Genomic DNA, 24,144 nt, shown 5'->3' on the forward strand with positions numbered 1-24,144 from the left:
GGCTGTGATCACGTGTGGTGCCTCAATAAAAGGGGCAGGCGGGTTCCCACTCGTCAGTTACGTTTACTCCTAAACTGACTCTGTGTGTATTCATTGCGTGCATGTTGGAGTGGTGCCCGGCCTCCCGGGAGCCCCTAAAAATTAGCAAAGAGGGTCTCGACGTACACGCGTATGTGCCGGCCTCCCCGGTGCACACTCTTGCCTGGCTCCCTCTGGTGGAGCTCTCAGCAGCAGGTGAATTCTGCGGCGCTGCCTGACTTCCCGGCACATCGGTGGTGCCTCCTTGTGGTGGTGCCCCTTCCACCCTGGTGAGAAGTTAAAAAAAAAGGAAAGATGGACAGAGCGTGACACAGCACCTGTCTGGCCGGGCAGCCCGTGAGCAGCCGGCCCCCGCTCCCGCCAGGTGGTTCCCCTCGATAGTGGAGTGCAGGCAAAGGGCGCGCGGTTTAGGACACCGGTGGTCTGCCGGCAAAGCAGAGTAGCTGCATCCAGCAATCTGGATCTGCCTGCCCGGCAGCTCAATGTCCACCAGCAGACCCTGGCGCCCTTGCCTGGGAGAGTATTTCGGCGGCGACGCGCAAGTCATCCGAACAGGCAAAGAGGTTCCCGGATCGTGCCTACGGCCGGGTGCACACAGTATCGAGGTACAGCCAGCAGGGGACCCCATAAGATTTGACAGTCCCGGCCATGGCTCTGCGTTTGAGAGTGCTTGTGCCGCAGGATTGGGAGGGGGGCTCTATTGAGAAGGGCCACAGGGATCAGTGAGCAGAATGCCCCATACTGTAACCCCCAATAGGGGAAAGGCCTAAACACATCAGTGCAGCCCAGCACCAGTTCCCACCAGCTATCAAAGGCCTATACATATCAGATGGGCCCAGCACCATCAGAGGGGATCAGCACCAGTGCCCACCAGCTATCTGGGTCCTCCAAAGGGGTCCAGTACCATTGGCCATCAGTGTGAGGCAACACCCAAAACGCACAGTGACCTATTCTGCCGCTGCCCACAGGAGGGTGCTCGAGTGACAAGGTCACAAAAGGTCCTAAAGGAGCACAACTGCACTTTAAGAAGACCTGCCGGGGGCCGTCATGATGCAGGGCTCCATGTTTGCCAGCATTGGCAGGGGGGCTGATGCCCAAGGGGCCCGGCTCACAACACCAGGATGCACCAACTTCCTGACACCAAGCCCAAGCAGGCACTGTACTGCCCACAGGCATGTCGTTCCACAACCACCCAGTGCCAGAATTTCGATATGAAGGCAAACCCAGTGACCTTAGGCCCAAGATGGACTCATTGGCTGGAGAGGTTAGATGTGCTTTTCGAGATGGCCGAAATAACCAATGATGCCAAAAAGAAGACACTCATGCTGCTCTACGCTGGGAGCAAGGTTCATAGGTTATACAGAGTGCTGCCACCGGATGATGGGTCGTACCGAGCTGCTGGGAGAGCACTGTCTAACTACTTTGGCCCAATGGTCAGTATTCCAGCTTCGACAGGCAATGCAGGGGCCCACTGAGTCCATTGATGCATTCTACAACCGGCTGCACCAGCTAGCAGCGACATGAGCATTTTTTGATGAAGAGGGATAATTGAGGGGCGAGATAATTCAAAAATGTTGGTCCAGCGTACTGTGCACCCAGATCCTGAATGAACTAGGAATTCCCCTGGCGCGAATCCTCGAACTTGTGGTCGACCCAGATGGAGGTGGAAATGAAAGTGTTGCAAGGGGAGGAGGGGCACGGCGTCAGGACAACAAGCAAGAAGGCTGCTGCGGTGACAGGGGCCGGAGGTGGAGCCACGGCAAGGAAGGGCAAGGATGAGGCACCCCAGAGACTGTGTGAATTCTGTGGAGGGGGGTTGCCACATGTAGGACCATGTCCTGCGGTGGGGCGACGGTGTGGACGGTGCCACAAGGAGGACAATTCTCCAACTTCTGCAAGGTCTCCTGGGCATTAATTACTGGGGCCAGCAAGATGAAGCCATGGAGAAAAAGGGGGACCGAATTAGCAGCCAACATGGCGCTCATTGCCGGAGTAGGAGTCTGGAGAACGCAGAAATGAAGACAGAATGGTAGCCCTTGTCGAGTATGGCTATGATATTGAAGACTTGTTCTTCCTAACAGAGCAGGAGCCAAGACCACCGGCAAGTGACCCTTGGGCAGCAGAGCGGAAAAGACAAAAGAAGAGGGAAGAGAAGGTTTGTGCTCACCAGTGCAAAAATGCCAGTGTCCAGGGCTAAAAGCTGTGTAACTGAAGAGTGTGGTTTTTACCAAAGCTTATGTTAGTGTTTGTAGTTCTTCAACTGAAGAGTGCTGCTGTTACCAAAGTTTGTTAACGTTGTGTTCCCACCCTTGGCATGGGATGTTGTGACTAAGGCACAATTTTGTGCAGTTGTCACATCAAATGTTGTGGTTTCAGTGGTCACAGCAAGTCGATTACTAGGACATTTGTGTGGTGCATCAATAAAAGGGGCGAGCGGCGCCCCCCTGGCCAGTTACGTTTACTCCTAAACTGACTCTGTGTGTATTTGTTGCCGGCATGTTGTAGTAGGGCCGGCCTCGCTGGAGTCCCTAGCAGGAGGTATGCCATATGATGATATGATATGATAGTTTATTTATATAACACAATGTGTTGCCAACATTCAGATGCACCTGTGAGGGAGATTTCGTCAGAGAAATCGGGGGACAACATTTTTCCCACAGGCATGCATTGGGGAAAGAATTATATTAGGCGGGAGAAGGTGAAAAATAGCAATATTTTTCACTGGAAAATCGGGAGTCTCCCGCCTAAATCGGGAAGGTTGTCATGTATCATACATGCCAACATTCCGACGCATATGGGAGGGAGATTTCGTCAGAGAAGTAAGGATACGTAATGTTTTCCATAGGAATACATTGGGGCTAAAATTATTTTAGGCAGTATAACGTGAAAAATAGCAATATTTTTCACTGAAAGGTCAGGAGTCTCCTGCCTGAATCGGGGGGGGGGGGGGGGGGGAGGGGGTTGGCATGATGTATGATGTATGCATATATGACGACCCTCCCGATTTAGGTAGGAGACTTCAGCTTTTTTTAATGAAAGATGTTGCTAATTTTTCACTTTCTCCCACCTAAAATAATTCTAACCCCAAGGAAAATGACAATGCTATAGCAATTCCTTTCTCCCGTTTTATGGGACAAAATCTCCCTGCCAGGTGCTCGAGAATGTTACCATGAATATAAATGTGTGGGTAAAATTTACCAACCAGCTGTCCTTACAGCCACTAAAATTACGCGACTGCGAGTCAGATTATATGCCTGTGCACGGCATGTAATTCCAATCCCAATGTATTGCAATATGTGTATCCTGCGTAGCATTTTATGCGGTGTGCTTCTCCAGCCAGCAGAGGGCGCTGTGGTTGGAGCTGTGCCTACCAGGCCTCCCGAAAGCGCTCCTCTTGCCTGCCTGTTTCCTGCTCTCCTTTGGAAGGTCAGTGTGTGTTCGTCTGGCGAGTGTTTGTTGCCTGTGCTGTCGCTGCCGCTAACATGAGTGGGTCGGCCTGAGGTGGGGGCCAGCCAGCCAGCCTTGCGTTCCGCCCCGCCCTTTTCTACCCGCTGTCACCCCACACCCCTGCGTGGCAGGTAATGACTTGGGTGCTGCTCGTTTACCTTGTGGAGTGACTTGAAGGTATTTAAAGTGCTGTATAGATGTGTCCCATTTACCAAGGGCAGTCACGAGATCTAGCATGTGTTGTAGAGGGAACATGGAGCAAATATTGATGTACAAGAGCGTATGCGTCCATATGAAGAGAACTCGGGTCCATTTATATACTCGTGTCTTTAATACATCTTTTTTACTTGGATACATGTTGAAAATAAGTTAATTTGAAGAACAAATGAATGTGGATAAATTCCAATAGCCAATTCTCATTAAGTTGCTTTATTTTAAAAACTATAGATTTTGTCAACTCTGCGCAATTGTTCCCATTTTTAAAAAATGGGTCTCTTACACAATGTAGCGTAATGACTCCCAAAAAGAAAATCCAAGTGACTTTTAAAGAAGCCCTCTCTTCCTCGGGTTCTCTTGGGTTTTTGTTTCCCAGATGTAATTCAAGAAAGTTAATTAAAAAAACAACAGTTGTTATTGACAAACTATGGAAACCGAAAGCCATACAGTTTCAGCTACAGTGTTGCAAGCTCTTGTAAGGCACTACTAATTTCCATCAAACCAATACGACCGATTTTCATATATTGGTATACTGGAGTGGAAGCATGGGGGGATTACGTACTGGGTAATCTTTATTACCCCTAGTCACGTTTTTCCTCGTCACAGTACTTCTTTGAGGCCCCAGCATCTGTGATTAGATACCTTCATTTCTTTATTGCTCTGCCCCCTCTCCTGACATCATTTATAATGGGACCCTGTGTACAATATGGAAATCCTGTTCGGCGGAATTTGGTGGGCCTTCATGGGCCTGGGTCAAGCCCATGGAGTGCAAGCTTGGTGCGTATAATGCAGACTGTTAAATGCGCTATACATTCCATAATTTCCCTCCTCAGAGACATGAGGGGAAGAATGTGACATATCATGTCTTGAAGGCAATGCAGGGCATTCAGCAGATGCTGTTTCAACGCCAGCAGTTTTGGCACAGCACCTTGGGCGCAGATCCCTATTAGGCGCGCCCTGTGTGCAGTGGCCAGAATGGGGCAGGGACGTATCTGTTGTGGTCTATGGGACGCTGCTCCCTTAAGAAAGAGGGAACCTCAGAGAAGGGAGGGAACGAAGGAAAGGGGAGGGGACAAGGACAGGAGAGGGGCTGTCTGTAAGAAAGTAATAAAGAGATAAGACGTGCGAGCCAGTCTCCCGTGTCGTTGTGTGCGTGAGAGGATGACCCATAACAACTGGCAACGAGTAAAGGGCTCATGCCCACTGTCTCAGTGAGGAGGAGACGCGGACTGGAAGGAGGACGTCAGCCCCCAAGCACCAGACCTGTGCTGCTGATGACGGAGAAGGCTGATACCGTAGGTGCAGGAACCAACGTGACCTGAGGAGGTGGTCGACGCTGGTGTTATAGCAGGCAGGGAGGGAGACCGGAGGCCTGCCAGAGGACTGAAGAAGGCTGCACGACCTGAGGAGGAGGTCAACGCAAGTGATCCATTCAGAGTTGAGGCGAACACCCGGAGGACGTAAGACGGCTACCGGAGGTAGCCAATGTGACAGTAGAGAGACCAGGAGGCGGAGAGGACGTCCGCCCGCAACGGAGAGGTGAGCCCTGACGCCCCAACCAGCGCTAACACAGAGGGATGCTGCCATGTGGGGCACAATGCCATTTGGACTCCCACGGTACAGAGCAACGTAGAACAGAACGCACCAGTGGCCGTGTGTATTCTACACGCCACAAAGTCTTGTCACATAAATCCACTAGAAAGCGAGGAGAGTAACTTAATAAAGTCGCAGGCCCGACGCACATATGACAGTCACACATGGGACACCAGGACCAGTGCCCAACCTTAACCAAGTCTGCAGATGCAAGAGGCTGCGCACTGCACACGCCACATGGCTCAAGGGCAAAACGGCTCACGCAAGTCAGCACAGCCTGCCACACACTTGGAGGGCCACACAACCCACCAACCCACGTGAGGGCAAACACAGTCCACAAACTGGAGCCCACATCCAGCACCACGAGGGCAGCACCAACCAGCACATCAAGCCCAGACGAAGCCCTGACCACTGAAGAAGGGAACACCCCCTGGTGCGACACACGGACAAGGCAGCCATGTTGCAAGGGGTCAAAGGAGCAGCATCCGCACCGACACAAAATGCGGCAGGAGTGGTAACCTGGTAACATTCCTACGCCGCCCAAACCCGTTCACCTTAGAGCCACAGGAAGACCAAGGCCAAAGATGGCAAGAAGAACTTGAGGAGTTCATGAGAGCAGTAGGGAATTGGGATGCGCCCAACAAACTGGACATCTTTACGAATTTGGTAGGAAAAGAAATGAAAGGCATCATTAAAACCATCCCTTCTCAAGAAAAATCCACCTACCAACTCTTGACCTGCGCTATTAACGGACGACTGGTAGTCCTCCCCAACCGGGACTACGAGCAATATATCTTCAGTCAATGTGCAGAGGCTCCCAATGAAACTATCGGTCAATTCATTCTACGCCTACAGAGGAAGATTACGTACTGTGACTTTGCGAACTTTAATGATGACGCAGCCATTAGATTACGGGACATTGAAGGGTGCATGTCCGCGCTATTCAGGGAGCATCTACTAAAGAAACCCCTCCCACTGAAGGAAGTCGCAGACTTAGCAAGGATATATGAAAGAGTCGACGCACAAGAAGCCAACATTGAAAGTCCAAAAAAACGGACACTATAGCTGCCATTGCCTTCAACCGCAAGGGCAAACCCAATATACGAGTATAACAGCCCTCCAAGACACATGGAACACCAACCGCAGAGCTCCACCAGAAAGACAATGCTACAGATGCGGGTTCGAAATTCCACACAAGGGCAAATGCCCAGCCCTTGGTCAAATGTGCATGAGGTGCGGCCAGGAGAATCATTTTCAAATTACGTGCAGGGAAAAGGCACCACTACTGCCGGCATATAGAAGAAGATATGATACAACGAGACCACCAAACCCACGGCTGTACCCAGAGAGGGATGGCACGAGGACCAACCTTAACAGAAACAACCTATCTGACTAATACGAGCTGTGGAGAACCTACAAGTTGACACACCTGGTGGACCATTCGAGACATCAGAATACCTTTTCCACACACAACCATATCAGGTGGAAGATCAAAGACCCCAGAGGGAGGTTTCCATAGACGACCCGTATGAGAACCGCCCAGTTGAAGAAGAGCCGTCAAACACAGAGCAGTACTATGAATTTGACGGGTACAGCAGGGAATACGTCTGGCTAATATATGATACCTCCGACGATAGTACGGCCCCAAAAGTGATAGTGCACATAGGAGGACTCCATACCCCGTTCCTCATTGACCTGGGGGCTACCATGAACGTGATGAATGAGAAAACATACGCGACCATGGCGAGCACACACCCTTGTTGGTTGTCCTGACCCACGTTTGGACTATTATGCTGCAACATTTGGTGCTGTGGGCTTAGGAAATCCAAGAGGGCGGAAAAGCCCACATTTGCACCAGAATCCTGGAGAACCCGCGCAGTCTTTGCGCACAACAAAATGGTCACCTGACCTGCCACCCACCAGTGTGAGCGTGAGGGGCCAGAAGCGCCATGAGCGAAATCCGTGCTAAGGAATATGGTGCTGTTCAAAATCTGTTGTTATTAATGTCAAAAATGGGTGCAATACTGGTGCTCACCGCTACCAGAAAGCCGGCATTTTAAAACCATCAGACACTTGTGTAAAACAGAACAAATGAACCAAACCAGGCCAAAGAAAGACTTACTAAGAGGTGGATACAATGTAAAACTATATTCTGAAATGACTTGAAGGAAATAATTGTCTGATGTATGTATTGAAAATAGCTGAGGATGTCAGCAGCTTAAGTGAATTTGGGTTTAAAGCCGCTAAAATCGAAATGTTTAGAATAAATGAGTGACCTACTTTTAAGTGTCACATAGGTTGCAATTGTTTAAATGTCATAGTTTTGAACTTAGAATCAGTGATCTAGCTACATGTGTAAAAATTGCAAGTTTGGTTTGAATGTAGAAAACTGGGAACCAAAGTGACATTTAGCTGAAGCCTGGCTTAAAGAGATTGAATTCTGCCTGACAACTACCCCCGACTGGAGTTGAAACTTGATCAGCAGCTGTGTTCCCAGGCCTGGTTGCATTCTGCTGCCCCTGCCAAAAGGAGATGACACCTCTCTGATTGAATTAGGGGAGTGGCACCTGGGGACTGCAGGAAACTGAACAAAGCGCTGTCTTGGGCTCAGGCAAATGTTATATTGGGGGGGTCATAAAATAGCTTCCTCTTGGGAGAAGTGGGAGGAGAAGTGCCTCTGTGAGCAAGCTGAGCTTGGGGGAAGTGGACAAACCAGAAATTCCACCATGTGCTTTGGAAAACCACACCCCTTTGGGGCCAGAGCATCATTTTAAAAAGATGGATAATTCATAGTGCGGACTTGTAAAAATTATATAAATAATATCCTCATTCTTGTGATTTTTCTGTGCACATTTTAAGAGGTGTCAAGACTCTATGGTATGTTCTGGGGAGTAGTAGCGGAAAATAAGGTTGGTACTCCAAATGTATGCATATTAAAAATCTGACACTTTATCATCTGAAACCCATATCCCTTGTGCACATTTGTGTAAAATCTGTTTAGAGGTCGTTATCTGGATGAAAAGGGCAGAATTCTGTCAAAAGTGGACACGACATCTTACAAAGAAAGGGATCGGATGGTTTGGTGCTACAGAAAATATGTTAACTGGACATATAATATTAGAAAAATGGTACATAGATAAATGGGTATTTGGATCAGAAATAGATTTGTGTGCAATTTGACAAGGGGAGGATCCTCTGACCATAAACCTACTTCATCACTCTGACTCACTGTTCCCTTCTCAAATCAGGTCAAGGAGAAATCCTTGACCTATCAAATCGTGAGTGGGTTGGGCAAAGAAAGTTAGCATCCACATCCATTTTCAAAAGACATAAAAAGAGCCACTGGAACCCAGGCAGGGACATTCATTTTCCAACCTTCAACTGAATTCCTGCGCAGCACGCTGACGGAGACTCCAGACTTCAAATCCATCAATCTCCAGAGACCAGAACTTTGAACCCAGACTCCACAACTTGTAGAAGAGAGGCCTGATCCACAAGCTGAATCCTTTTTCAGCAGGCCTCAAAATCATTTGCAAACTATTCAACAGCCGGGCGAGCTGTTTGAATTCTTTGCCAAGAACTTTTGCCAGAACCGGTAGCAGACCCAGAAAGCAGTGCTTTATCCAGAGAGGCCAGAGATCCAGAGAGACCAGACCCAGACCAAATCGCTGTGCAGTGCTGAGAGCTGACCCACATCGCTGTGCGCAGAACCAGTACCAAGTGGCGAGAGAACCGCAGCCAATCCTGACCCGATCCGTGACAGTCGCATTCCTGTCCAAAATATAGTGTGAGTACTCAGCCAGAACTGTGCAAAACCAATCTCTTAGTTTAAAATAATCTAATTCAAACTATTTTAACCCATTGAGAACTGCATCATAGAAATCGTGTCCCTCCTGTTGATTCAAAGCTGCAAAACTGTCATCTGTCATTCTGAGCTTTACTTTTATTTTGAGAATCTACCTTCACAAAATTGTCCGTATCTCTTGTGCCGTTTGTGATAGAAGCCAGATTTATTTTAAAGCTGAGATTCTAAGCTTTCCAACATGCTCTAAAGCGACTTGGTACTCCTTATAGTTCCTTTGTAATGGCGCTCGACGCACGCGGCTAAATTGCCGCAATTTGACATTTCAAAAAAAAAGTATTGAAAAAAAAATTCGACATTTTTTTTCGACATTTTTTTTCGAAATAATGACTTTCGACATTATTGTTTTCGAAATTATCACTATAAACCGTAAAAATATTTGTCTTTTGCTTCCATTACGGAATTCTGTTTTCAACCTGGTAACCATCCCTGAATCATTTATAGGGCTGGCCTGAACTGATATCTCTCACTCACCCTGAACCTCTAGAGGGAGTTAAAATAATTTTTAGCATATTTTTCCCTTCTTTGCATACCACCTTTAAAGTACTTTGCCTGTGTTTAAAATCATCCTTGTTTCTCTAAGCTTGCTAGGGGGGAACTGAATTTGTATTGTACTGTGATTTTATTCCTGAAGAATGTGTGTGTTACTTCCACCTCCTTACATTGCATAGAGGAGGGGTGAATTGCCAAAAGGGGAAAAGTGATTATATTATGTTTTGCTGAAATCATATCAAGTTTATTCCTGTGTTGCTTCCTTTCCACCTTGCATTTCCTTGTACCATATAAAGCATTATCAGCTACCTTATCCTCTATACTACTCCTAAGTAATTAAACCAGTGTGCTAGTATAACATCATCCATTGTTGATCACTCACTGTCATATGTCTAAGTGTGATATCAAATATTAATTTATTATAAAAGTGTGATATATATCTATTGTTTAATTTTTCAAATAAACCTTTTTAATTTGTAAAACAAACCTACTTCTTGGCTCAGTGGGGTCAGGGGGATTCTAAGAGAGAGGCGTTATATAAGGGTTTATCATCCAGAGTATAACTTGTCATAAAAATATATAAATAAGGGCTTCCTTTGGGCGTCCCAGACGAGGCACTGACTTAGTGGGATTGCTGAATTGAAGTCGCTTAACACCCTCTACAGCCGTCCCAGGCTTGCATCTTGCAGAGGGGTGTGACACGCCCCACTGTCAGGCTGAGAATCTTTGACCAATGTCTGTGGAAGCTGCTGAACCCCGACAGTCCCCCCGAGGTGTCACACCCAGAACTAGGATATGAAACAGTTCTGCATGCAACACCACCAAGGGAAAGGGGGAAGTGGATAAAATAATAAACACCAGGCTGCAACAGTTTACTTTCTGGACCTGTAGGTGGGGACACATTCCACCTTAAGTTGTTGCTTTCAGTTTACCTGCATATTCTTTTATATCCAAAAAACTATTTCCGCAAAAACCATGGATCTTCTCTTCAAAATACCCAGAGAGGTTTGTGTACTTGCAGATGCTTTTTATAGGTAGTTTAGTAGTTGCTTGGCTCTACCCTTGAAACTCTCACGCAGAGGGGAGATCTGCTTCTATCTCTTTCTCTTCCTGATATTCTGTGAGATGTTTAATCCAGGCGGTTAAAGTTCTTGGTATCTCCAAAGACTCCCTGACACCTATTTCACATTAAAAGTGTCTTTAACACCTCCTCAACAATCGGATCTGATTAATAATAGTGTTTGATTTTTTTTAACCTTGGACAAACTTTTCAGAACCTTCACGTGTGTTCCACAAAAGTACTTAAAGCACCTTCACACTGTTTCTTTCCAGAAAACACGCACAAACTCAATAAGAAGAGAAATTAATCCGTGCACGCTTGAAGTCTCCGAGCACGCACGCAAAGAAGACACGATGACGACGTGTGGAGAACAGTTCCACACAAATGCGCGCTATCACTTTGGAACAGAGCACCCGAAAATAGATGATGTGCGAAAACTGATGCACGCGCTATTTAGGTACATATGATGACAAGTTCAGGCACGCGCGGAATATAGACAACCGGATACTGGTGCACGCGCGCTAAGTGGACTCGAGGTTTGACAGATTTGCACACGCCTGCAATGTAGACACGCAGATTACAGTGCCGGGCATGCGCGCTTTGAAGACAGGCAAATTAACAGAGCCGCGCTATGAAGAGGTCCAATTCTCTAATGCTGCTGATACAGGCCACTCTAAACATGAGCGCAAGCTTACCACAAGAGTTTTATAGCAACCGCCGAATGGGGAGGCGGATTCCGGACTTAGCACATTAACAAATTACGAGCGAGACACTCGAAAAAATAAACCTTTAACAGTAAATACAGTAAATTTACTTAAACTCTGCACTGCCCTAAACAGCATTAAGAATATATACAGTTAGGTAGTAGTTCAAGCGAGCAGCAGAGGGGGAAAAATATAACCAAATGGCCAGTCACTTAGCTTCAGCGTTGCTGAGTGAGCCTTTGCCTGCACTAATACCTCCTGAGCGTCTCCTGTGATTCTCAATGTACTCCTGATTCCGCTGCTTGATGCCTTAGTTCCTTTTAGGCCTGAAAACTGGAACAATTTCAAAACATGTCCTCTCAGCTGGGCATACGACAATGAAAGGCAGTTTAGAATGTCCATTATCTCCCCTTCTGAAGTCATCAGACAATCGAGGCACCAGCATAGTACCTCCATCTTGGCCAGGGACACTTCCATTACTCTGCAAGGGAAAGTCAAGGCCAAACCAACTTCATAATAAGAAACTACCCACCAACACCCCCTAACTTCCCAGCAGAACCCGACACCCCTATAATCTAAAGGACAATTCTGGTGTGATCTAATACACAGAGGGCAGCGCATTCCCGTCGCGATCCAAATCATAAACAGCCCTGTGACAGGGAGATGCCTCCTGCGCTACAAAATGCCCACCGCTCTACAACTTATTAACATCCATTAACACCAATCCAAGACCATACAGGGCCTCCCTCCACAGACCCACACCCTGCAAACCCTGTCTCGAAGAGAACTAGGTATCAGTGAACTGACCTGTTTCCTGACCTATTCAAAGACATCGGCATGCTAACGGACACCGTTATCCGACTCCACATTGAGCCCACGGTACACCCCATACCACAACACCCCCAGAGGATAGGGTATCATCTGCAAGCTAAAGTGACACATGAGATACAACTATTACTAGAGAATGACCTCATTGAAAGAGTTGATGGACCCACCCCATGGGTATCCTCCTTGGTGGTAGTACCCAAGTCGGACGGACGCCTGTGCCTCTGTGTAGATATGCAAATCCCCAACACCGCTATCCAGACATATCCCGGGCCCAACATTGAAGACATGCTGGTCAGACTTAACCACGCCACCCGGTTCTCAAAGTTGGATCTGAACCAAGGCTACCACCAACTGGTCATCGACCCATCACCACCTTCACTACACATGAAGGTCTGTTCCATTACAAACGACTTAACATTGGTATATCCTCGGCGGCCGAGATATTCCAGGACACAGTACGCCGACTCATAGCACCAGTCACAAACGCTTTCAATTACAGAAATGACATCTTGGTATTTGGCATCACCCAAGAGCAACATGACAACGTGCTACGACAGGTCTGCACCATCCTGCACAACAGTGGCCTCACCCTCAATGGCCCAAAATGTACCATTAACAAACGCAGCCTGTGCTTCTTCGGGGACACACATTCTCCGACCAAGGGATAAAATCAACGCCATTGTAAACCTGGAGGCCCCATAGGACGTGACGGGACTGCTTTCCTTCTTGGGAATGGCTGGCTACTGTGCCCGCTATCTGCCATACTATGCAACCAGCCCAATCAGGCAGCTCCTCAAGAAAGATCTCACCTTCGCATGGGATACAGACTGTCAAGTAGCTTTCGACACAGATCAAGCGCGAACTGGCAAACGACCGCCAGTTGGCATACTTCAACTCCGACTGGGATACCGAGATCACGGTTGATGCCAGTCCGGTTGGGCTTGACACTATCCTAGATCAAACAGACCCCGGCGGAAAATCGGACAGATGCATAGTTTCATATGCCAGCTGAGCGCTCACCAGCATCGAACAAGCCTATTCCCAGGCCGAATGTGAGAGCCTTGCTGCGGTCTGGGCATGCGGAAAATTCCACCACTTTGTCATCAGGAGAACATTCTCCCTCATAACGGACCATCAAGCACTTCTCTCCCTCTTTGGGAACCCCAAGATTTAGATGCCACCACACATAGAACGGTGGGGTATTCGGTTGCAAGAATACAACTACACCATCGTTCACAAACCCGGAGGAGAGGCCAATCCAGCAGACTATTTGTCACGCCACCCCGACAGCGCACAGAAAAATGGCGTGCAACTTGGCGCGGAAGCATACATTGCATACTTATCTCTCAACACCCTTCCCCCGGCCATCACAAAGGACCTATTTGCCGAAAGGTGCAAAGCTGATCCCACCATTCAGGCCGCTCTCCAGCTCACAAACGCCAACAGATGGCGACACCTGACCACGAAACGCTTTGAAAACAGTTAGGTGGACAAGAGAGACCTACAGAAAATGGCGAGTATATAAGGTGACTGGCCATGACAGACCAAGGAACGCTGCTGAGAGACAAACGACTGGTGGCCCCCAAGAGTCTCAGGAAATCCCTTGTCATCCTAGCGCACAAAGGCCACAGGGGAATTGCCAATATAAAAAAGATTCTGCAAAACCATATGGGTCCCGTACATGGGCGCAGTGGTGGAAGACACACTAAAACACTGCACACTGTGCCAAGTAACTGCTCTAAGCAGAACCCCATGTCCACTCCAAATGGTCCCACTACCCGAAGGATCCTGGCAAAGGGTGGCAATGGACTTTTACGAGGCAGTTGGCAAATTAAGATACTTGTCTATAAATTGAACAGGTCCATAGTTTAGTGTAAATGACTATATCTCATTAGGATTAACACAAAACAATACCATGACTCGTGTTTATTAGCAGGATTTGTTCAGTTATGCTAATCAGACAAATCTGTTAGATGATAGCTATGTTTATTTCTATTTCTCCTTTTTCTTTACCTGAGAATTTTGCGTTTTACAAACTTTGTTTTTGAATGCTACTAATCTTGCCTTTTTCAATGTATTTATTAATTTATTGGTTCCATTCTTCTTATCTTTTTTTGAATCAGTATAAATACACATGTATGTTTTAGTTATATAAGTACCCTTTACAAGCTATGCTGTGTTTTTTATGGTTCTTTTCTCCACATTTGAGTGTACTAACAATAAACTTTGATTTTACTCATAGATTACCCTCGCTGTGTTGTTCCTCCAGGGACTTTAAGCACTAATCTAAACCCTTCTCCTAAAATATAGATATTTTTAAAAACAACAACAAAACAAAAATTGTTTAAAAGTGGATTTGCTTCTTGTTAGTTAATCAGTATTTTCCACCCCTAAATCCACTTTAGCCCCTGGGGTATCCCTATTGTTTGTATTTCAATGGACTTTTAGGGGCCACTAGAAGAAGGAGGCCACCTACTCGTAGCCAAGGATGAATACTCTCGGTTTCCCCTAGTCATGCACATGCCGTCCACAGCATTCCACCATGTAGTGGCGGTAGTAGACGAGCTATTCAGTGAATGGAATGTCCCCAACATAGTCAAAACAGACAATGGCCTGCCGTTCCAGGGCCAGGACGTCAGGCAATTCGTAGCACACCTAGGATTCCACCACCAAAGGATCACACCTCTTTGGTCACAGGCCAACGGCATGGTGGAGCGATTCACGGCCACGATATAAAGGACACGTCAAAAAGCAGCTGCCTACCTAATGTCCATGGCTCAAGCCATCTCCCAAATGTTGAGGAGTTACCGGAATACACCACACGAGACGACTGGACGCACACCCACCAAACTCATGATAAAATACAAACCACGAAACCGACTTCCGCAACTGGAAGACTACACCCCTGATGAGATTAGGGAAAGTGGGGCTGACACAAGAAGGAAGGCCAAAGAGAGGACGGATCACAAACGAAAAGTCAAAGACCATCAACTCCCAGTTGGCGAGGTCATACTTGTCCGGCAAAAACAACAAAGGAAAACAGACCAGAGCCACTCGTAGTCACTGAAGTCAAAGGGCCAATGGTTACGCTCTGGGGGATGAGGGAGAGATAACCCGGAACACATCATTCTTTCGTAAGTTGTTGCAAGAGGATGCAGAGAAAGAGACACACATCGAAGAAGAGCCCAGAATGGGACCGCCCGAGGACACAGCGTCGAGGGCACCCAACAAGGAGGACCCTGATTTACCCTGGCGGCGTCAGTGCACCATCTGCAAGCCCCCCCCCATCTCATCGAACAGATGTAGGCCACAAACTCCCGTGAGAAGCAAGGAGGGGATGTTGTGAACTGTGGGACGCAGCTCCCTTAAGAAGGAGGGATCCTCGGAGAAGGGAGGGAATGGAGGAAGGAAAGGGGAGGGGACAAGGACAGGAGAGGGGCAGTCTGTAAGAAAGTAATAGAGATAAGACGTGCGAACCAGTCTCCCATGTTATTGTGTGCGTGAGAGGACGACCCATAACAATATCTGCACCTGAATATATGCTTTCCTTATATGTACTGTCACCTGAAGTATTAATAAATGCAGTGCTTCGGGTAACAAATTATTTAAGGAAACCACTTAACGATTATTACATAGAGCTGTCCTGAAAGTGAACGCTCCATGTGCAGATGGGTTGCTTTGTCTCACATATGACATGCGTGACAAAGCAACCCATGTCTACATGGATCGTTCACTTTCAGGACAGCTCCATGTCTTTCTGCCCTGTCTTCAGGGATATCTTCTGATTAGCTTAACATCTCCAAAAAATGTTTAGCATCCGGCATGGTAGGCTTTTATGGTTGATCAGTAGTCTCCCGGAGTGAGCTCTGGTCAGCCAGCGGTAGGTGAAGATTTGGATCCCTTCCCAGTGCAGAGCTACCTGGACCGGTGCTAGAACCTTTTATAAACCACATTGTCAATGTTTTTAGTCCAAAATGAGGGAGGGCTCTGAATTGCAAATGTGAGATCTGTAACCTGGAGGTCCATGGATACACAGTAACCCTCTTGTGGTTTATCTGGATGATATTTTTAGAGTATCCATTTTGAAATGTTTGCTGGACACAGATTTGTTTAGGAGCTTATGGTCTAGTGCTAGACTGTGATTTGATGACTGCATGACCACTAGGAAGTTAATAGAGTAGAATATACTCTCCCTTTTAGTACCAGCCTTGTGATCATTTTTCTCCAAGTCCTCTATACCTTGCACAAGAGCTCACCTCTTGGCCGTTTCTTTGGGAATAGTGGCAAATATGAGCCCAGACTGGGAAGGGCAAACAATACATTTCAATTTTCAAGCATCAGTGTGGTCGAAGGCATCTGAAAGGGGGGCTTTCAGGTTCCTTCAACCACACTGATAGCTTGAATATCCAATTCTGGTTCTTAAAAATAGAATTTGATAACAGGGCTGCTTTAGTCATCAGGGTCTCTAAGGAGGTGCTACTTTGCTGAGAGGCTGGCGTTACTTATTCCCAGGTTTCTGAATAAATCTATTTTTGGAAAGGATGGAAACCTTGTGCTACATTTTGCAACTCTCTAGATTTGGTTTATAGGGTTGCCCTTTCCCCTCAAGGTATTGTACGAAATTACCGACTATAAAAGTCTGACCCCAGCAAAAGACCTAAAACACACACCATGAAAAGTTCTAACTACCAAAAGTTCGAACTTTTTGTGGTATGTATTTAGGTGGGGTCAGACTTGTGGCTGTGGGGTTGTCCCCCCACAACACCCCGCTCACTACAGGGACACCCCGTTAGCCCCCCCGTCAAATGAAAAAGAAAAAAGCCGTGGGTTGCGGGGTGTCCCCTGCAATACCCCACTCACTATGCTATATAGTATAGTGAGCGGGTTGTTGCGGGGACTCCCGCGCAGCACACTCGAGGAGAAAAAAAAATAAACGAGGGCTGGGGGGGTGTCCCCCCGCAACACCCCGCTCACTATACTTTCCAGTATGCGGCGGAAACCCCTGCAGCTGCCCGTAAAAAAAAAAAAAAAAGAAGAAAAAAGAAAAGGACCCTGTGGTGCTGGTTCCCGATCACAGAAGTGAAAGGGAACTGGCGCCGCAGGGCCTGCGCGCGTCTTCAAAGGTAAGTAGGGTGAGGGTATGTTGGGGGTGTGGGTGGGGGTGTGGGTGAGGGTGTGAGTTTGTAGGGGTTTTTAATGTATGTTTGCATGGGAAATGTATGAACCTTTTGTGGTTCGTACATTATTCATGCAAACTTTTCCGTTGCTGACTTTTTCGCGACGGAAAATTCACGCAAATCCTTTCCTCAGTTTATCAACCTGTTTATCATTTCTGAACTCCCAGTGCATCTTTTCCTCTAGGTGCACATTGAAAGGACCCCTTCATGACTGCAGATATCTGAGAGGCTTCTGCATGCCAGCCGTGTATGTGGATGTGTCTCCTCCCTGACACTACCACCCCTATTGTTTTGGCTGAAGCATGAATCCATTGGAAGCCGGTCTGTACCATCCTGCCAGGGCGCATAATATTCCCTTTGATCTATACCTCTGTGAGGTTATGAAAGCCTGGGAAGGTATGAGTAACTCCTTTGCTCTCAAAGTCGGATGTGTACTAGTACAAGTCTTTTTGAGTGCTCCATTCACCTTCTTGTCAACCTTGGCAGGATGTCATCTACCTGGATATTTTCTGGCATAGATTTTTCCTCTTACCTTATCGGGTAAAGTTTTAAAATGAAGGGGTGCAACTTTTTGTGCTTTTGTTTTACCAATTCTCTGAGGATCTTTTTCTTAATGTCTGATATGACTGGCAGTGTATAATGTTATCTTGGTATGCATTCTTATTGCGCACCAGTGTAGTAATTTCAAAGTGCCTGTCATATAGTCCATAAAGTTGAATATTGTGGCCACACCCCACGAAAAAAGCCATTACTCTGCTACAAAAGAAAACATAAAAAAGGGTAATTCATGTAAGAAATTGGAAAGGAGGTTGCAGCCAGAACGAAGGAATGCCCTGGGTGAAAATGTGCGCTATTAGTGTAGATACGTTCAAGTCCAAAATACGTGGACTGAATTGTAGGGCGAAGCAACACAATGATATGTTATTTGATGTTTGTATAGCGCCATATGGTATTGCTTCGAAGTGCTGTGGTGAATGAACGCCCTTTGGAAGACTGAGGTCTGGCAGACATGTAAAAGACTGGACCTCTACAATGCGTGCAAACATTTGTTGGCAAATTGGTGATAAGCAGAGATGACTGTTAAAGCAATTATTTCATGCAGCGCATATTGTAAAGGCATAGGGAAGAGGGTTGTGTCTGTGACTATCTGACAACTGGAACTAATTTTTGGTGTGACTCGGCTCTATTCTATGGGTTGTAGCATGAGTGATGCAAGAAGCCTGTCAACCCCCAGGGCAACTCTCTACAGTTGGGGCTCTGCTTTTTTTTTTTGGCGCCCCATTTTACTACGGGGGACTAAAGGGGTAAGTGTCCGAAAGCTAAGCATATGCATAACAATATGCTTTGTCTTCTCTTTACCCTTCTTGCATGTGAGGCCCATAATGACACACTCAATACCTTCAGTGCAATTAGTACCCGGCGAGGGGTGTGTGGCAGCCTCTTAGCCAATTGGGAGGCTCAGGACGCAGGTGTTACCAGACGGTGATCCCGCTGCCCTGTGCTTCCCCAGGGCTGGCGGCTGCCATCTCCCCTCCCCGAGGAATCAGGTAAGTCTCCCCCCCCTCCAATTACCTCCTTTTCTGTCCATTTCGGGAGCAGACGCTCTAGGAACACTTCTGTCCCCAGCGTCAGGCCGTCATGGAAAGGAAGAAGGCACTACAAGTAGTCCCGTCTCTCCTTTCCATGGAGGCCGTTTTTTTGTTTACTTTTTTCCTATTTTTTGAATGCCCGCTATGGAAAGGGAGTCTCTTCTCTCTTTCCATGACACCCATTTTGTTTGTTTACTTTTTTTCACTTATTTTCAATGGCTGCCAAAGCGAACCCTCCCCACCCCTACTGCCCATCAGCAATCTCTAGCCAGGAACAAACGTAACATCACCATTGAGAATCTTAGACCATTACTACACCCTATCACATCAGCTGCCCTTACTACACCCAACCCTAATCCTACAGTCTTAGTCAAACTCTACAATGATACATTGGAAGTAGCCTTAAATCAGATAGCACCACTAAAACTAAGAAAAATCAAACCAACAGCCCACGTGAACAAATGGTTCTCGGCAGAACTAAAAGCACTACGCAACCTCAAAAGAACAGCTGAAGCTAGCTGGAGGAAAGCCCCATCCACCACTACTAAAGAAAAAATCTCCCTGACAGCAGCTACATACAAAGCGGCTATAAAAAACGCAAAAAAAGAGATTTTCAACACTAGAATCCACAACTCCAAATTTGGCATGAAAGAGTTATTCTCCATCCTAAGAGAATTGGAATCTCCTGTGCCCCCTACCGATGACTGCATCAAGGATAAAACATGGTGCAACAACATCCAACAAGCACTCTCCAATAAAATAGCCCGTCTGCAAACCAGGATAGCCTCTAAAAAAACAATCTTGCTTCTAAAGACTACATGAACAATACACACAACACATCCCAGCCAAATTGCCCTCTCTTCCACTTCTCTCCAGTCACAGAGAATGAAGTAATCAATATAATTGCTAGCTTAAAACCATCCAACTGCCTAGGTGATCTATGCCTAGCATCAGTTATCAAGGATGGAGCCAAATATCTTGCCCCCTTTATCACCACACCGATCAACTCATCATTTAAAAACTCGGCAGTCCCAAACAACCTCAAAGAGGCCTGGGTCTTACCACTACTCAAAAAACCCAACCCCGACCCTAACATACCCACGAACTATAGGCCCATTACGCCTGTCCCCTTTTTACTAAAAATATTACACAGAATAGCATACCTCCAAATACAACATTTGGAAGATAATAACCTCCTCGGTCTGCGACAATCTGGCTTTAGACCCAGGCATGGGACGGAAACAGCCCTCCTGGACCTAAAAATCCAAATGGATGAAGCCAAAGACACGGGCAATCTGGCCATCCTGCTCCTGTTGGATCTGTCTGCTGTCTTCGATTTAGTCAACCACCAAATACTTACCGAACATCTCTCCTTGGCTGCTGCATTCTCTCAGGATGCCTCCAATTGGATTCAGTCCTTCTTCTCAGACAGAACATCCATGGTCTTCGCACCTTCAGGCGGTGCTGCAGCGGACTCTGTCCCTATCCAATGCGGAGTCCCCCAAGGTTTCAGCATCTCCACCACGCTTTACAACGTCTTCACTAAGCTCCTTGACGACCTGGGAGTCACATACTAAGTATGCTGACGATACCCAGGTCCTCATCGCACTCACAGGGAACTATGAGGATGACGTTGCAAAACTGAACGAGATCTACCTTGAAATCCAAGCATGGATGGCCACCCACAGCCTCTGCTGCTTAAACAACGACAAGACGGAACTGTTGATTGGCGGTTCAAAGGCCTGTCTTAAAGGAGAGTTCCGGGACTTTTTTTTTATTGTCCCTACGGTTCGGCCATGTGTTTTTAAGCATAACTCGGTAGATCGTAGAAAACTTTCCTATGGACCTTACCCGACTTTTCGTCCATTAACGCACTCGAAATCAGCCGCCATTTTCGCCATTTTCTGATAATCCTATCATTTCCCCCCATCGCCCTGGCTCACCTGCTTTTGCGGCACTAAATCAAATCCCCCGCCCCTGAGCCTGACATCAGCAGACGCGTACCGCCCATTTCCCAACGCCAAAGCACGTTTCGTGTCAACAATCGCTGCGCCTCAGCTAATGACGTGTCGCCATGGAAATGGCAGGGCGCCTCTTTCCTCAATAAGTATAAACACACCGTTTCACAACACACAGCAGCAGATTTTCGATTCCATTCCTCTCTCTGTGTTACTTTGAGTATTCTGTGACTCGTTTCTGTGCTCTGGTCAGCTACCTTCGCCGCTTCTAGGCCTTGTGAACACCTGTACCATCTCTGTAAATTATTTTACTTTCTTTACCACACAATGGCTACAATAATGCCGTATATGTACGAGCCCGAGTACACCGAGGAAGAACTACTGGAAAGGCAAGCACGCGAAAACGATGGGGATTCGGACGGCAGTTGGGAGGACCAGTCAACGGATGAAGAGCCTGGACCATGTCGCATGGACGGCGTCTCCACCTGGTGCACGTGCAATCGGTGCGAGCTAATGCCAACTGAGGAGGAGAACTGCTGCTGCCGTGAAAATTCCAGGTGCTTGGCCTACATTTCAGAAGGCGAGCCAAGTCCGCAATGCATCACCGAGCTGCCAGAGTTCAGGGAAGCCTGCCTCTCACGGACCGTGTTGAGGATGATGATGGTGCTTATGCACAAACTTCGCGGCACTGTTCGTCCGCGTAATCCGAGTAACGAGTAAGTATACTCTGGTTTTGATGTCAGTGATGCCTCTACTATGTCATGGTCGTCTCCCACATATAAAATTACATCTACATATCATTCGAATGCATGTAAACTGGTTCCATATTGTGCATTTTCTAGATAGAATTTTTTTCAAAGCAGAATGACATTTTTTACCTGAATCGACAGTGATAAGAAAGTTTTGTCATTTTAATACAGTTTGCATCTTTCATTTTCACAGGTGGTACAGGCTGGTGGCCTATCGTTGCTTCACTTGGTGGCTTCACGGGAGGCTCGGACACCGCGTTCGGAGAGTAATACCTGCCTGTGCGGTACTTGCCATTAGACAACATTTCCCCAGCGACAGTGGACAATACCGCGGATTTTCCCTGGATGTGCTACAACCGGAACTTTACAATGTGTAATGTTTATTATTTATGTTCAATTGAAATTAAGATCTAAAATAAAACCCAACATATATTTTAACAATGGTTGTTTTGATTTTTTAAATGAATCTAGTGTGTCTCCATTGAATAGTCTTCCTGTGCCTTGTTTGTCACACCACATGTCTCCGGCCAGCATCCTCCCTCACGCTGGCCGCCCACCTTCAATCCACATAACCGTTGAACCCATATGCAGCAGACATACATATGTTATTTTGCGGGTTGGCATCAAGCCTCCCGGCCTTGCCTCCTCCCCCAAAAATACTTACCACACCACTTTGTTCAAGCGTTGGCAATAAAAGGCTGTTGGATTTTATTGATACAAAACATGGTTATAGGTAAATAATCAATATGGTTGATCATAATAAATCATCCTTTTGGGCACCGGGTACAGAGATGACCCCCTCTGGCCCATGCCGCCTTGCCACCACAGGCCAGCCTGCTGCTGACTAACTGCCTAGGCATCCAGGGTCTCCAGGGTGAACTGCACCCATATATTCTCCTGGGAGGGTGAGGTATTTATAAACTCACCCCCCTGCCTTCCAAGTATTAGATCCTGCAGCCTGCCTCTTACATGCAGTTAGATGGCCTCTCCTTGGTGAGGCCCTGCGGCAAACGAGTCTTGTCTGCACGACCACCGCCCCAATCCACCCCCCCGCCCTATCAAAGGCAGTTCGCACCGGGGTACTTGCGCTGGCAAGTGGAGCTGTCAGGGGGCGATAAAGGCCAAGAGGTGCCAAAGACCATGTACACTTCAAAGTGGTCCATAGAGCATGGGTTGTTGTTCCCATGTCTACCTCCAGACCCCGTGTCTCCTGCCAAGCATCCCCCCTCACGCTGGACGGCCCCCTGCAATCCACATAAGTGTGTCTCCATTCACGAGTCTTCCTGTGTCTTGTCTGCACGACCACCGCCCCAATCCACCCCCCCGCCCTATCAAAGGCAGTTCGCACCGGGGTACTTGTGCTGGCAAGTGGAGCTGTCAGGGAGCGATAAAGGCCAAGAGGTGCCAAAGACCATGTACACTTCAAAGTGGTCTATAGAGCATGGGTTGTTGTTCCCATGTCTACCTCCAGACCCCGTGTCTCCTGCCAAGCATCCCCCCTCACGCTGGACGGCTCCATGCAATCCACATAATGCCACGACATATACACGTCATTCATTCACAATCACACCCCTGTTTCGAATTCTTTATAACCCACTTCATATTTCTAATGAGAACTACTTTGCGCTTTGCTAGTCAACCCGTGAAGGTGCTGGTTATATGCTCTTCGTCTCTGTGAACTTCCGTGACCACTTTGAGGAAACTCGTCAGTTTGCAACCTGTGAACTGCTCCCTGTTCTACGACAAGAAACTACTCTGATCCCTGCATCTAACTGTTTGTTCGTCAAGGTAAGGCCATGTACCATAATCATTTTGCGTGCAATTTCTTTTCGTTCAAGACAGTACATGCAAGTAACTAGTCACATGTTCTGAGTTTAGTCAAATTATTTTTCAATTTTTTTAAAGTTATTCAAATACTTATCCGCATGTGAATAACGTGTATAGTTCCAAGAACCAAAACGAACCTTGCATTGAACCTTTTATGTGTCATTTAATTTTTTAACACATTGGTATTCATAGAGAATTGTTGATCTTTACTTTTCAGGACTTTCCACAATGCCTGCCTGTTCCATTGGCGGTTGCCCTTCGAAGACCCATAATAAATCTGAAGGTATTATAATGCATGTTTTCCCTAAGACAATAGATCAGATAAGAGAATGGGTCCGATATTACGGATATCCACTGTCTGAGCTTGAAAGTAGAGTCCTAGAAGTCTTTGCGGACAAGAGGGGTGATCGATACCGCATCTGCAGCAGGCACTTTAGCTCAGACATGTACTCCACATCATTGCTAATAAAGAAGAACACACCGCGAGCGAGGCGAAAATTGCTCTCAACCGCTATTCCCACTCTATTCGTCCACATCCCTCCACTGGTGAGTCAAGTTTATGTATTTATCTCTCGGCCTTGCGGTAGTGTGTAGCATTAGCTA

General features: G+C 47.0%; 1 protein-coding gene across 2 annotated transcripts in view; it reads left to right on the forward strand.

Annotated features, from left to right (window-relative positions):
• The first annotated feature begins 3,465 nt into the window (after positions 1–3,465).
• Positions 3,466–24,144, forward strand: part of LOC138566314 (NADH dehydrogenase [ubiquinone] 1 alpha subcomplex assembly factor 3-like) — a 73,004-nt gene continuing 52,325 nt past the window's right edge. The window contains exon 1 of one of the 2 annotated variants that reach the window (XM_069643427.1): positions 3,466–3,663. The gene's annotated coding sequence lies outside the window, so the exon portion shown is untranslated. The remainder of the gene's footprint in view (positions 3,664–24,144) is intronic. The other variant, XM_069643426.1, reaches the window with a different exon arrangement.

The sequence above is a fragment of the Ambystoma mexicanum genome, chromosome 2p (assembly GCF_040938575.1).
Source record: "Ambystoma mexicanum isolate Mex_15411 chromosome 2p, UKY_AmexF1_1, whole genome shotgun sequence".
Classification (NCBI taxonomy): domain Eukaryota; kingdom Metazoa; phylum Chordata; class Amphibia; order Caudata; family Ambystomatidae; genus Ambystoma; species Ambystoma mexicanum.